Raw genomic sequence first — 14,566 nt, forward strand, 5'->3', positions numbered from 1 at the left:
CCCAATGCATCATCTCTGTCTTAGAGGAGCAAAAAGTGAAGATACTAATTGAGATTTATTTTTCCTCCAAATGTGTCAGACAAGAAATGAAAATGCTATAGAGTCTTAGCTTTTGTCTTGAACATCTGAAGTCCTCTTCGCTACTGAGTTTTACTTAGAATGAGGTCTTTAATCCAAGGATCCCTTATCCTTTTGAAACCAGTTAATTAAAACAATAGTCACCTTATGGAACTTTCATATTTGGGTAAAATGAGAACAAAGGAATTAAACAACTTTCATAATGTGACATAAGCAGGCATATTCGGAGCTGGAAGTGCAAATGGGCATCCATTCCTCAGCTCCTGCTTCCCTGTTTCTTTTAAGAGCTGAAATTTGTGCCATCATGGTTAATGTTTTGACAGGTTTTATCATAAACCTTGCTGTTGTAAACTTGCCTTGAGCCAAAATTTAACATGTAGTAAGCTCAAAAACAGTTTTTACTGTTAGTGACCAGAAAAGGAAATAAATCAATTACGTTCCTTTGAATGATAAGAGTATAGAGTTTAACTCTTTAAAAGCTACACATTACTTGAAATTTGGAAGAAATTCTTATTTTGTATGTACAAGACCTCTCAACTGTCAATAAAACATACATAAACACTTTTGTGAGTATTACAAGGAAGAATGTACCAAAAGAAATGTTTTGGGGCTTAAATAGGCTCATTAAATTTTATAGCCAACAGTGGATAGAGCATCGGCCTGCGGACTCAAGGGTCCCGGGTTCGATTCCGGTCAAGGGCATGTACCTGGGTTGCGGGCACATCCCAGTAGGGGGTGTGCAGGAGGCAGCTGATCAATGTTTCTCTCTCATCGATGTTTCTAACTCTCTATCCCTCTCCCTTCCTCTCTGTGAAAAAATCAATAAAATATATTTTTAAAAAAATTTTATAGCCAAAATATTATCCCTATTTTTTTTTAATCATAAAGCCCTTTGCCTTAGTATATGGAGTCAAAAATTTAAGCCCTCAACATGTGATTGATTCAAAACTATCGAGTAGCCACTTGGTTTCCAAATAACTTATCAGCAGCCTCTTCGGTTAGGCCCTATTTTGATGGTGGTTGTCATCTACTATTTTATCACTACTTAGAATATTTCATTAACATACTCCTCGCCCTGGCCAGTGGCTCTGTCAGTTGGAGTGTCCTCTCATACACCAAAAAGATGTGGGTTGGATTCCTGGTCAGGGTACATATCTACGTGGCTGTTTCAATCCCTGGTCGGGGAGCATGCGGGAGGCAACCAATCGATGTTTATCTCTCTCTCTCCCCCACCTTTCCTCTTTCTCTAAAATCAATAAAAACATATCCTGGGGTAAGAATTTAAAAAAAAAAATACTCCCAATCACTGCTATTCCTAACAAACAGCCTGCAGATTCAGATTTTTTTCCTTCTCATATATTTTCAATGACCATGACCAATAATATTTACCCATAAATGCATTTACACATGGGCTCAACCATAGCACATCAGTGAAGAAAAAAAAGAGTTGTTACCCAGTTCTTTATTCTAGAATAAATCAAATCAACAAATATTTATTGAATGTCTACTATGTGCAAATAGCCCTGGACTTTTAAAAGCCATCCAACTTTTCACATTGAAAATCAAAGCATTATCATTTCAAGCATTGCAGAAGCTGCCTCCATGTCCTTTAGGTGAGAAAGCCTGTGAGGACCCTACTGTTCCGTGGGATAAAGGAAGACAAGGAAGAGAAAGTTCATTCACAGACTGAAAGAAGAAAAAGAATAACCTAAAGTAGCCCCACCGATGGATTGCATCAAGTATGTATGTGTGTGTATGTATATATGTGTGCATGAGTGTATAGTATGTATGTGTGTATACATTTGTATATATACACACACACAAAAAGAATGAATGATTTTGAGAAAAATAGATTGCTATGGTGAGTAGACATTTTGGACATTTATATTTGAATCCAGAGGTTTGCTTTTAAAAGGGGCTTCCTAGTTCAGCTAGTGTTAAGTCCTAGGGTATCATGAAACCAAAATAAGTCATGTATAACAGAAAGATACTCAACTGGGCACCCCAAGTTCTAAAACCTAAGTTGCTCTAAAGTGTATAATCTTATTAATCATAAATAATAGTAGCTGCTTAAAAGTTCATTTTAAAGATTCTAATTGTTATTAGAAACTAAATAAACACTACCAGTAAGAAACAAAACTTGTATATTTCAGTATACTATATTAGAGAACACTATTTTATTATACTATATTATTTTTTACTGTATATAATGCTATATAATACCATCGTATTATGCTATCATAGGCTACATATTTCATTTTTTTAATCTGTAAAAGATAAAATAACATACTACCTACCACATCAAGTAATTAAATGTGTTTTCTTAGTGAGATATAAAAGGGAGGCTGGGGCTAATTTCCAGCTTTACCAAATAAAATTAATCCTGGCTACTTGGCATAAAAAGTAGGCATCGGTTGGCCTTGAAGGTATTGTCATTGACAGTCTCCCGTGAGATGTCTGGTATCAATTTTAAAATATTTGTTTAGGAGGAGTAATTTTTAATATCAATTTTTGCCTCTAAATGGGTAGGTTAAGTTTAATTTCTAATGAAAAACAAAGCAGACCCTTTAAATAACCTTTTCAAGCAGTAGCTTTTGTCTTTCCTGAAATGCCTAAAATTAATTTCTCAATTTTTGTGTGTGGGGAAAAAAAACTGCTATAGATCTGTTATTCAAACTTTACACTTCTGCTGTGAAATTGTTGGTTATTAAGACCACAAATATCTTCTTAATTATTTACTTATAATTTATTTTCAAAGAATACCCTAGTTCCTCTGTAGTAAATTTTGAATTCCTTCTCAGCAACAGTCTTTCTCTTCTTCACAAAACCATACTATTGGCCTTTGTAAATGTAGTTAGCACTTGCAATGTGTAACTACATTGGTTTGATGTCTTTCATTTATTTTCTTGGTATATTGCAGTGAATGTCTTTGGATATAATCTAACTAAAATTTCACTTGGATGAGCCAGATCTAATGCTTCTGTTCATGAAGAAACATCATCTTTAGAGTTGTTTCTAATTTTCATTTCATCTTTTCCCTTTTTTGGCCAGAATTTCCAGTGCTGAGACCCTCTCACCTAGGACCTAGCCTGGATTCACCTGCCCCCTTGTGGTGTTCCTCTCTGAATAGTTCATTGATTTCTGAATTTTGAATTTGTTATTATATAGCCTGAGAAGAAAAATCTCATTACTCTTGTCCAGCAGTTTAAGGCCTGAAAATTTTATTCTGTTAGTCACTGACTGACATGAAAAGATGGATGGGTGTGTGTGTGTGTGTGTGTGTGTGTGTGTGTGTTTTAATTTATTTCAGATCACAGGAAGGAAATTAGGTCTATAAAGAAATAAGTATCTTGGAATAGATAATGATGTTTTATCTAGAATCAATATTAGTGACCTGCAGATTGATAAGCCGAAGAAATGTTTAGGAAAGTCTCATAAACTTAAAATCAAGTTTCTTCTATGTCAGTGTGTCCTTTTTTAGTCAGTGGAGGAGGAGGGGTGAATGCTATTCTGTTTTATTTAAATTTTAAATATACTTTCTACTTCCTTTCATAAGAATTAATCCATAAATATAAAAAATAAATTAAACTATATATTCTGCGTGGTTGGATACGTCTGATACGATGTATACAAACAGGTTTTTATTTCCCTCTCTTCCAAAAGGAACTCCCTCACCTGCCGCAGGACTAACTTGCATCTTCGGGTGGAGCCCATAGGTTTGCATATGGGAAAGGAATGTATATGTTCAATGAGCTTATTACCTGGCCACCAATTCAGGGACATTTCACAAGAATAAAAAATTAAGAATTTGGCCTCTAGTCAATAAAGATAAAAGAAAGAAAAAAGGGAAGAACGCACTATTTATATAAATAATTATTTTCTGAGAAGGAAGAGATAGATGAATAAATTATTAACTGATTCTAAGTAAAATTTTAAAGATAGTTTTTCTAACTGTAAAGTAAATATTTCTAGGGGAAAGGATATCTCTTTCTATGCTGTTCCACCTCCCATCCCTCCCTTCCCCCAAAGCCGGATTTGATTGAATAATAGTGTTCCTCTGCGGCATCTTAAATATCATGCCCCCTCACTTGAGGACTAGAAGAAGAAAAAGCAGCATGCAGGCTTTCCTAAGGCTATTTGTAGCCCAACTCCCAAATTTCAGGCACCTACCGTTCCTTTGCAGCTTCTCACACATTTGTAACAGTTGACCTACTAACAGGTTCCCAGAAACACAGGTTCAAATTTTGGCAGGCTTACCTCACCTCTTTGTCCTTCCAAAGTACATAAATGCTAAACTGTGTTCACAGTGAGGAAGGGAGAGTCATTCCAGTGAGACTTTAAAACCAAGACCCTTTCTTGCCCCTACCAAGTTACTGCCATCTTCGCCAAAGGAATAAAGCTTTGTCAGTGCGCCCCTGGCATAATTTCCTCAGCCTGGATTAAACACAGGTGACTGGGAGTCTACCTTATCTCCACAGGGCATTAGTCACTCTATAAAAGTGAAATTTATTATGAAATGCTTTGTTTGTGTTAACATATATCTGCTCTGGGAAGTTGGAGACAAAGGCATGTCCTTTAAGACTCCATATGGGGAAAACACATCCTCCTGTGGAATTTAACCTTAATTTGAACCAAGATCTGTGAAAGAAAAGCACTTTAGTGTATTGTTCCCTTGCTCCACCCATCTATCCCCTTATCTAAATGGGGTTACTGTTGCTTCATGTTGTTTAACTCTTCTCCTTCCAAACCTTGCTTTCCAGAGTTAAAAATTTATTGTAGAAGGGAAGTATATTTTAAAAATGTGGCAAACAATTAAGCTTTGCTTTTAAGGATACGTGGTTTTGTGCAATATATGAATTCTGATATCTTTAAAATTAAATAAATGTACAGTCAGGTTGTACTCATATATCTTATTGTTAATTTTGTTAATTTCTTTTATCTTTATTAACTAGAGGTCTGATTCTTAATTCCTTAACAAATGACACATTGTAAAGAATATTGTATTTCTTAAAAATTGTATTTCTTAAAAATTGTCTCTAAGATTCTCTTCCTAGCAAACATTGTCATGTATGCATAGTTTATTAGAATTAAAAATAATTAGAAGAAACTTTTACATTAGGAATGTTGACGAGGTATGTTTGAAAATCCAATTTTCGACCTTTTCCCCTTCAGTCTGTTGCAATCTTTATGTCTTTAATGTACCCGAATCTATAGATGTACCAGACTTTTTTAAAAAAAACCCAAAACCAAAACCCCCATTGCTGCTACTCCATCATAACAGACCAAGGAAACTATTTCCAAAAATAATTTTTAAATTGACATTTAAAAAACACTGCTTATATGAGTGCTTATATTTTCTTTAATAGCATCTACTGACAAACTTGTAATTTGTTAGATGATTTTTCTTCATTGACTTTTGTTACATTAAGGAAAAAAATCACAAACTAACTTTTAATATAAGCTTAGATATTTATTTATTCTAAAAAATATGTATGAACATCATTTTAAATAGATATGTCCTCAACTCCTCTACTCAATAACACCTTCAGCATTATTAAATTGAACATTTCTTAGCAAAACAAAACAAAACAAAACACCATAGCAATACATTTACAGATTCCTTTGGTCACGTATTTCATTATCACATAGTATATTTCATTTAAGCTATAATGTTTAAGTTAGCTTGATAAAAATGTTTTGTAGAAATCTGGGATATGTGCATAATACATTTAGGATATTAGGACATTTCTTAAAGGTAATATCAAATCAGGGCATCACTGCTCTCCTCCTCAGCCCCACCTATACTTGGTTCTGCACTAACCAATCTTCATGTGAAAGTCATTGAAGTTTAGTTCTATTACTTGTGAACACTTGTCAAAGAAAAGAATGAAAAGTGTGAACTTTGTAGATAATGGGAAGAAACAATTGGGCAAAAACTGAAAGAAAGGAGCAAAGGTAATTCCAAACTATCACATATATGGATTCTGGTAATTCTCAAAGTATTTGTAAAATTGGATAAAAGAGGGTAGGGGTATGTGTGTGTGTGTGTGTGTGTGTGTGTGTGTGTGTGTTTATAAAAATGAAGACAATAGCCCTATCTAGTTTGGCTCAGTGGCTAGAGCGTCAGCCTGTGGACTGAATGGTCCTGGGTTCGATTCCAGGCAAAGGGTTGCAGGCTGGATGCCCAATAGGGGGCTTGCAGGAGGCTGCCGATCAATGATTCTCTCTCATCATTGATGTTTCTATCTTTCTCTCCCTCTGTAACATCTATAACATCTCCCTCTATAGGAACATCTTCATAGACAATGAGCTATAGTACTAGACAAAACTGTGTTAGGTAAAATTTTTAAAAATAAATTATAACATAAATTCTATGGAAGGTATTTATTTATATTAATTCTTATCTTTGAATCTTCAGCACTAACTAGAACATATGAGCATAAGAAACACTTAGAAATTTTTAGCTAAATCAAAATACTCCTTGCCCAGTGAAATCACAACACAGTAGAGTCACAAGAAGTGTAGATAATGATCTATGGCATTGTGTGAGGGCTAGGGGACAAGAGAATCAGTTGTAAAATAGCTACATTTTATTAATATACTAATCATTTAATGACTTACAGTATTTACCCTACAAGTGAAGGTGAAAGTAGTGTTATCAAAGGAAATGTTTCTATTCTGATATATTTGGAAGTCTTCAGTATTTTTCTAAAAGTGTATCTATATAAGAGAATTGAAAGAGATAATAGAGGGGGTTTATTGTTCTATTTCTCAATAATTTAGACAACACCATACCAGATGCTGGAGATATAAAGTTGAATAAGACACAGCATCTGCTCTCATGAAAACTGCAGTCCAGAGGGAAGATATAATTATAGATCGTTATAATACAGTATGATAGGTACTATAACAGAATTGGGCTCAGAATGCTTTAGCAGAATAGGTAAAAGGGTATCTTGCCCTTTCTCTAAGATTAAGGAAGGCTTCCCAGAGGAGATGGAGTTTGAGCTAACTGCCATTGGGGTTGGCAATTAAGGAGTCCATGGTGGTTTCAATGAAAGCAGTTTCTACTGCAATGAGAGGGGAAAAAATCCAGATTGCAGGGAATTAAGAAGTGAATGAAAAATGTAGAAATGGAGAGAGTCAATATAGACTACTTTTCCCAGGAACTTGTCTGCTAACTCTTCTTACTTGCTACCTCCGGAAAAAAATAAGGCATATCACATTGCATAGCATAAGTAAGTCTAATGATAGTAATGTATTTTTTCTAAGTGCTAGTGAATGAACTGCATTCCACTTGTACAAGCTCAATAACATGAATCCTTCCAGCAAGAGCTTCAGCACCTGAAGGAGGGTTATAGCTACACCTTTGCATTATAAATATCTTTGATGCTGAATTCTTCTATTTCCCCTTCTTATTCTGGAGCTCCACAGTCTCAGTTGCCAAGTGCACCACAATGAAACTTTCTCTTTCCTTTCACTTTCATCTTATTCATAATTCTCTCTGTACTTCTAACAATATATCCTCAAGTGATTCAAATATTTTATTATCCATGCCTTATCTTTCTAATGCTAAATATTACCTACTGAATAAATTCCAAACTCCTTAGAACATGCAAGACCATCCAGATTTTTGTTCCAACCTACTTTATCAGCTTTGTCTTCCTGAGCTTCCTCTTTCATGCCTCAACTGTACTTTTCCCTCTATGCACCCTGAACTTCCTGGCTTCCATTTCCTGATACTGTTGCCTCCACCTGCAATTTCATATCTAGATGTATCTGACATTCATGGTCTTACTCAGTTGTCATATTCTGCATACAAACTTTTCTTGACCTTCCTACATACAACTTTTTTCTAAACTCAGTATTTATATGTGCCTCTCTGAGCCCTTCATTCATTAGTTTATTCATTCATTCAACAAACCTTTATTGAGTACCTACTATGTGCCAGAAACTGAAGTTGCCGTTTTCTACTTTTTTCCCATATTTGAATAACTGTTTTGTCTCATCACTCCTATCAGATTATAAATTCTTAGAGATCAAAAATCATCTAATATAACTCTAGAAGTATCTTTTATGTTTTACATAGGTAATTGTTCAACAAATGTGTTTATTATGTTAATGAATAAATTAATCTCAAATGATGATTTGTCCCTGAAATTCATTAAGACAAAGCTAACAGCCAAATCTTTTAGCCTCCTTGCCATGAAGTTCCCTCCTACTATTATCTGCAAGAATATTTCTCACTGTCTCAGCTTAATTGTCTGAAAATAGATTTTAAAAGTAAATAAATGGTATTTGACTTCATTGTATTTATTCTTTTAAACTTTTTCCTGTTTCAGCTCCATCAGTTCCACTGAAAGACTCCACAAGTTATAGTATTAACCAAATCCTTCCATTGACCTCCATTACTGCCTCACTTAGCTGGTAACCATATTTCAATGTCCTTCTTAAAGGGGTCACTCAACTCTAGTCATTTCCTTCTTTCAATCCATCCTAAACAAGTTAGGTTTGAATATAAATTCAGGTTATATTCCTTTTTAAATATTTCTCTAGACATTATAAAACTATTTAATACTAACACACTTCCTTTCCAACTTCGTGCTACTTTCCAACAATCTTTAGTTTAAAATGTTCTTCACCTCCAGAACATTCTACCTCTTCACTTCCAACAGCAGAATTTACTATCACTCCAGCTATTGAGAATGCAGCTTAAAATCTATTTTCAAGGGAGTTGTTTTTTTTATTAACCTAGCTTCATGTATTCCTGTACTCATTTTCTACATATTGTTCAACTACTATGTTAATTTTAATTAAATATGCATTTATGAAACTTGCCTCTCTATGAGACTCCTTCCTCTGTTAAAGAAATTATCTAATCCAAACAGTGTAAACTCCAGTACAAATCCAATACATTTATTTGTATCCTAAGTTAATGGTTTGCTCTTCATAAAGATGTTACTCTGTAGTTTTCTGTCCTTTAGGTAAGACAAACATGCTAAATTAAATAGTACCAAAATATTCAACTCTTCTAGAATTATAATATGTAACCAGGTGACCTTTATTGACTAATCACCCAAAATTTACAGAAAAATAAATGCTACCATAACGTGACCTCAAATATGAATAAGAGAGTAAATTTGAAAGTTGAATATCAATTCTACTATTCTGTTATACACAATATCTGGCATTTAATTTTTAAAAGAAAGGAAAAAGATCCATGTGGAAAGTTAATATAATGAATAGAGCCAGACCCAGAGATGTTAGAATTATCAGAGACTTTAAAAAGAGAAAAAAGAATAAAAATACATAAATTTCAAAATAGTAACAATAAGACTGTCAGTTAACTTCTCAGAGAAACAGATCAGAATAAAATGAAATACCATCTTTAAAGTGCTGAAAGTAAAAAAAATATAAACAACCTAGAATTAAATGCCGAGAGAGAGAGAGAGAGAGAGAGAGAGAGAGAGAAAATAACACAAAACAGAAATCCACTAAAAGAAATTCTAAATGGAAAGTGACATAGATGGAATCATCTATACTAATGGAAAGTGACATAGATGGAATTACCTATACTAATAAAAAGGTAATATGCTAATTAGACTGGGTCAACTGGACATCTTCCGGTCGTCCTGCCTTCCTTCCGGACAAAGCCAAGGTGGCGGGGGCCGAGGCAGAGGTGGTTAGGGGCAATCAGGCTGGCAAGGGAGCAAGCAGTTAGGGGGCGATCAGGCCAGCAGGCAGAGGTGGTTAGGGGTGATCAGGCAGGCAGGCAAGTGGTTAGGAGCCAGCAGTCCTGGCTTGTGAGAGAGAAGACTGACTGCCAGTTTAGACCTGATCCCTGTGGACATCCCCCGAGGGGTCCCAGATTGGAGACGGTGTAGACCAGACTGAGGGACACCCCCTTCCCCATGCATTTCATACACTGGGCCTCTAGTGGTATTATAAGAAAGAATGAGAGCAGCAGAAAAGGCAAATGTGTAAGATAAGATAAATGAATATTAAATATTTAAATAAAGCATGAACTAGAGAGAAATATTTACCTGAGTGGTCATCTAGTTTACTTGAATGTTCAATGTTGATAAGCTTACTATTTCCTGAGGTATATATAACCATGCTACAAATGTCTTTATAATGAGTTGTAATCTGTAATCCTCTCTAATTTCTACCTTCTGGCCCTCATTCTGCTTCAATAAATAATCTAATTTCTCTAACACATACTTTAAATAACTACAGTATCCTCCAATGTAACAGAAATTGTTCATTCTTTGGCCAAACATCCCCAGCATAAACCATTCATCACAAGGCATGCTCTAGTTCTTCTCTAACTCAGGATATTCTAAATGCACCTCTCTTTCTCTGTATTTCTCAATGAACAGTCTCCAACTCATAAAACACAATCTTGTGGTGACCAAAGCATTCCATGTGTGCAGCAATGGCATTTATCTCTTCTAGGGGGGCCAAATCATGCAATTAATTCATATATAATTCCTAATTTAACCTCTGTGAAAACGCTAGCCTCAAGAAGTTAAGACTTATTTGTGTTTACTCAAAGCTATTGTTCAGGGATATTAGGCTAGAATGGTGCACAGACAAGAACTGGTTAAAGAGATACTGGAGGCTATTTCAACAGATAGTGGACAGAATGGACTAAAATTGGGACCTTTGGCATGTCAAGGAAGGAAAGCTTGGGGAAATGGGGGTATTGATAGGGCATATTAATTAAGTGAAGATGTATGGACAATAGAAGGGATAAGTCAATGATGAACATGACTTTTCAAGCCTGAGTAATAAAGAGAATGAGAAAAAATATGGATGTCAGGAGGCATGCCTTGTAATTTAGAGACATGTTTTGCTATAATTTAAATGTATTGCATATTCATGAAAATAGCTTGTATGCAAGTATAGAAATAAGATGGGAGCTTTTGTTAGAGGATAAGGATGCTTTTACTTTGGTATGTGATAGCTCAAGGCATGAAACCAAGGAACAAAGGGCCTACCATTGTCCTCTATGCAGACCTTCAGGGACATACCTACAGTAGAACAAAGTTAGGTTAACTGCTTGTTGCAGATAAGGGAGACAACATACTCTAGAGAACCGTGTGGGATTTCAGTTAGAGGGTGTTAGGAAGTACTTACAGGGTTGGGCTTCTGATTTCGGCGAGGGTTCAAGAAAGTGGGACTTTGAATTGGATGCTATGAGGGTAATTCTATGATTGGGCATCTTAAGAAATCTTATCTAGGAGGAAAGGCAAGAACAAAGCTAAAGCTGTAATTTGTAAAAGAAACAAGTTATTAGTACTAGTTAGCTAGGATGGGGAAATTTTTACTATTTTTGTGGTTTGCAGTGACTTTGGTTTTATTTGTGCTTGGACAAAATTACAAAGTGGTCTTCTTTTTGTCTCATTTCTCCGTGGTTATAGAGTGGCCTTGTCTATCGCTGGAGTTCAGTGAAATTGTTTACATTTGACAAGAGAACATTTAGGTCTAACTATGAGTGCCAGAGCCTTGACACCAGAGCCTTGCTGGAAGTGGCCAGCCAGTTTACAAGTGTGAGGGACTGTTTTTTCTCTCGCAGGCCACGGATGTAGCCTTGGAGAACAACCGTGGAGGGTGGAGTAGGCAGAGCAAACAGTTACAGAGATTGAGAAGCAGTCAACAGGAGATGGAAAATGATGATAGGCGGGTGCCAAGGAGTCTTTGGTGGAAGAGTGTTCAACATTGCTAAGAATATTCAAAACTATTAAGGTTGTTTGAAACTCAGAGGGGAAAAAAAGGAGTAAAAACAACATTGAATCAAGGCATCACTGATGATCTTTAAGAAAGAAGTTTATGGGGCCACAGGTCAGATTGCAAGGCTGTGGAGAAGTGGAAACTGGGCCGTGGAGAAGTGGAAACTATGGATGGAAACCACTCATTTAAAAAGTTTGCAAATAGCAGCACAATTCACCATAGCTAAGATTTGGAAACAGCCTAAGTGCCCATCAGCAGATGAGTGGATTAAAAAACTGTGGTACATCTACACAATGGAATACTATGCTGTGGTAAAAAAAAAAGAAGGAATTCTTGCCATTTGCAACAGCATGGATGGAACTGGAGAGCATTATGCTAAGTGAAATAAGCCAGTCAGAGAGACAAATATCACATGATCTCACTCATTTGTGGAATATAGTGAACAACATAGACTGATAAACAGGGACAGATCCAGAGACAGAGAAGCAGCAATCAGACTGTCAAACATCAGAGGGAAGGTAGGGGAGGGTGGGGGTAAGGGGAAGAGATCAACCAAAGGACTTGTATGCTAGCATATAAGCCCAACCAAAGGACACAGACAACAGGGGAATGAGAGCATGAGTGGGCGGGGGGGGGGGGGGGGGGTTATGGGGGATAAGGTCACATGTGTAATACCTTAATCAATAAAGAAATTAAAGCTTGAAAATAATAATAATAATAAAAAGTTTGTAGTGAAAAGGAGAGCAAGGGGATGTTAACTGGAAGATTTTGTGAAACCAATGTCAGGAGTTTTTTTCTCTCCCTCAAATAGAGATTACCATTATGTGTTTGAAGCTGAAGAGACAAAGCCATTGGAAAAACAAACAGTAAAGATGCTAGTAGAGCAGTGAAACCCAGAGAATAAAAAGTCTGGAGCCGAACCCTAACCAGTTTGGCTCAGTAGATAGAGCGTCGGCCTGCGGACTCAGGGGTTGCAGGTTCAATTCCGGTCAAGGGCATGTATCTTGATTGTGGGCACATCCCCAGTAGGGGGTGTGCAGGAGGCAGCTGATTGATATTTCTCTCTCATCAATGTTTCTAACTCTCTCTCTCCCTTTCTCTCTGTAAAAAATCAATAAAATATATTTTTTTTAAAAAGTTTGGAGCCGAGAACGTCAGTGGACATGTTTGTCCTGGCAAGGGATGGGAGTCGTGTCCTCCTGAACGGAGCAGAGGAGGCATTGGGACAGACAGAGAAATCTGGAGTTGGAATGGAGGGGAGATGGAGGAATGGGTGGCAGGTAAAGTCTTTTCTTTTTTATTCTTTTGCAGTGAAGTTAGAAACAAGATCACCGGCCAGGTTTGGGAGAAAAGTAGATGAAAGAGCCTGGAGAAGGTATGAGCCATCTGTTGAGAAGTTGTCTAGTGAATCAGCAAAAGATGCTATTTTCCATAAAACCCTCCATTTTATAAGAGAAAAAAAATGCAACTGTTGCTGTATGTAGTGGATTTATGGAGGATTTAGTGGTGAGAACCCATTTATTCTCTAAAATTAATGGGATGGTACAAACAAGCCTTTTCTTGGGATACTCATGCTAGATTAAATATTATTTGATACAAATAATTTGTAACTTTTATTTTGGCTTTTGGACTGTGTCTCCTAAAGGAAAAACATCTTGCTATTTTTAAAGACTAAATAGAACATCAACCAGAGACAACAGCCATCCAGGAGGATGAGTTCCACAGTTTCTGGAGCAAAGAAAGTTAACATTAACATTTCCACTTCGTCGTAAAATGGACCCCCACTCCCACTTGAATTCTGTTTCTGTGTGTATCTAAATAACTAGATGCCTCCTCATTCCTGGTATTAGGTGTGATTGAGAGATAACTTACTCAGAGGCGGCAGCAGCTTCTCTGCACGCCGTAGCCATGCTCTTGTGAGCATCAAAAGGAGATGAAGCCTGATTAACCATTTTGAAATCTATCGGATGAGGAGAAGTCCTTACAAAACAACTTTTATACGCTTTAATTAAAAACGTGTTCCGGCAGCTCAGAGCTGAATGGGCTTCAGGGGGAGCAGGGCTGAGCGCGTTGCTATGACGACACCAAATCTTTTCACGCCTGGCCCTTCCTCTAAGCACACTGTCTAGCTCTCTCCAGCCACTAATTGCCTCCGTCCCATCTCTCATTCCCTCAATCTCTTGGTCTGTGAGTCTATATAAGAACCGATCCTTTCTGCTTTTTCCACTATGGTACCTCTCTCGCCCTCCCTCCCTACCTCTCATTTTTTCATCCCTTACATTTCCCCGGCAATCTCTAGTGTCTTGTCTCTCTTGAAAACAAGTTTATTCCCTGAGTTGAAAACACAGAAACACACACACACACAAAGTCACAGCACGGTAATCATTAGTTATTACCCCTCAAGTAAAACAATAAATATATTTTTAGGGGCCTTGACTGTAGTCAAGAATGATCTATGTTCTACTTTTTTTATTTTTCAGGTTGAACACTGGCTACTACATCACCCTTTCTGTTGTGTAAGACAAGGCTAAAATAAAAAGGGCTGTGTTTTACTCTCTTAAAGGTAATTTATGCTAATTATTAAAATCACAGATTATTCCACAGACAGTATCATCTGGTAACAATTGCAAGTCTATATTAAAATATGTCCCCAAAAATGCAGCCCTTATTTTATTTAAGAAGGCCCTTTGAATATTGTCAAAGTGCTACTCATTCAAGGATTTAAACAAAACCCAACACTTTCACTTACTATACC

The 14,566-nt window shown here is 36.4% G+C and overlaps 1 long non-coding RNA gene across 1 annotated transcript; it reads left to right on the top strand.

The window, feature by feature from the left end:
- The first annotated feature begins 1,657 nt into the window (after nt 1-1,657).
- On the top strand, nt 1,658-14,351 carry LOC139004341 (uncharacterized). The gene is made up of 3 exons (XR_011470353.1): nt 1,658-1,817; nt 13,123-13,186; nt 14,292-14,351. It is a non-coding gene; the product is annotated as an uncharacterized lncRNA (long non-coding RNA).
- Nucleotides 14,352-14,566: the final 215 nt, after the last annotated feature.

Source organism: Myotis yumanensis, unplaced genomic scaffold (assembly GCF_028538775.1).
Source record: "Myotis yumanensis isolate MYYU_CA2020_CCGP unplaced genomic scaffold, mMyoYum1.0.hap1 SCAF_1, whole genome shotgun sequence".
NCBI classification, from domain to species: domain Eukaryota; kingdom Metazoa; phylum Chordata; class Mammalia; order Chiroptera; family Vespertilionidae; genus Myotis; species Myotis yumanensis.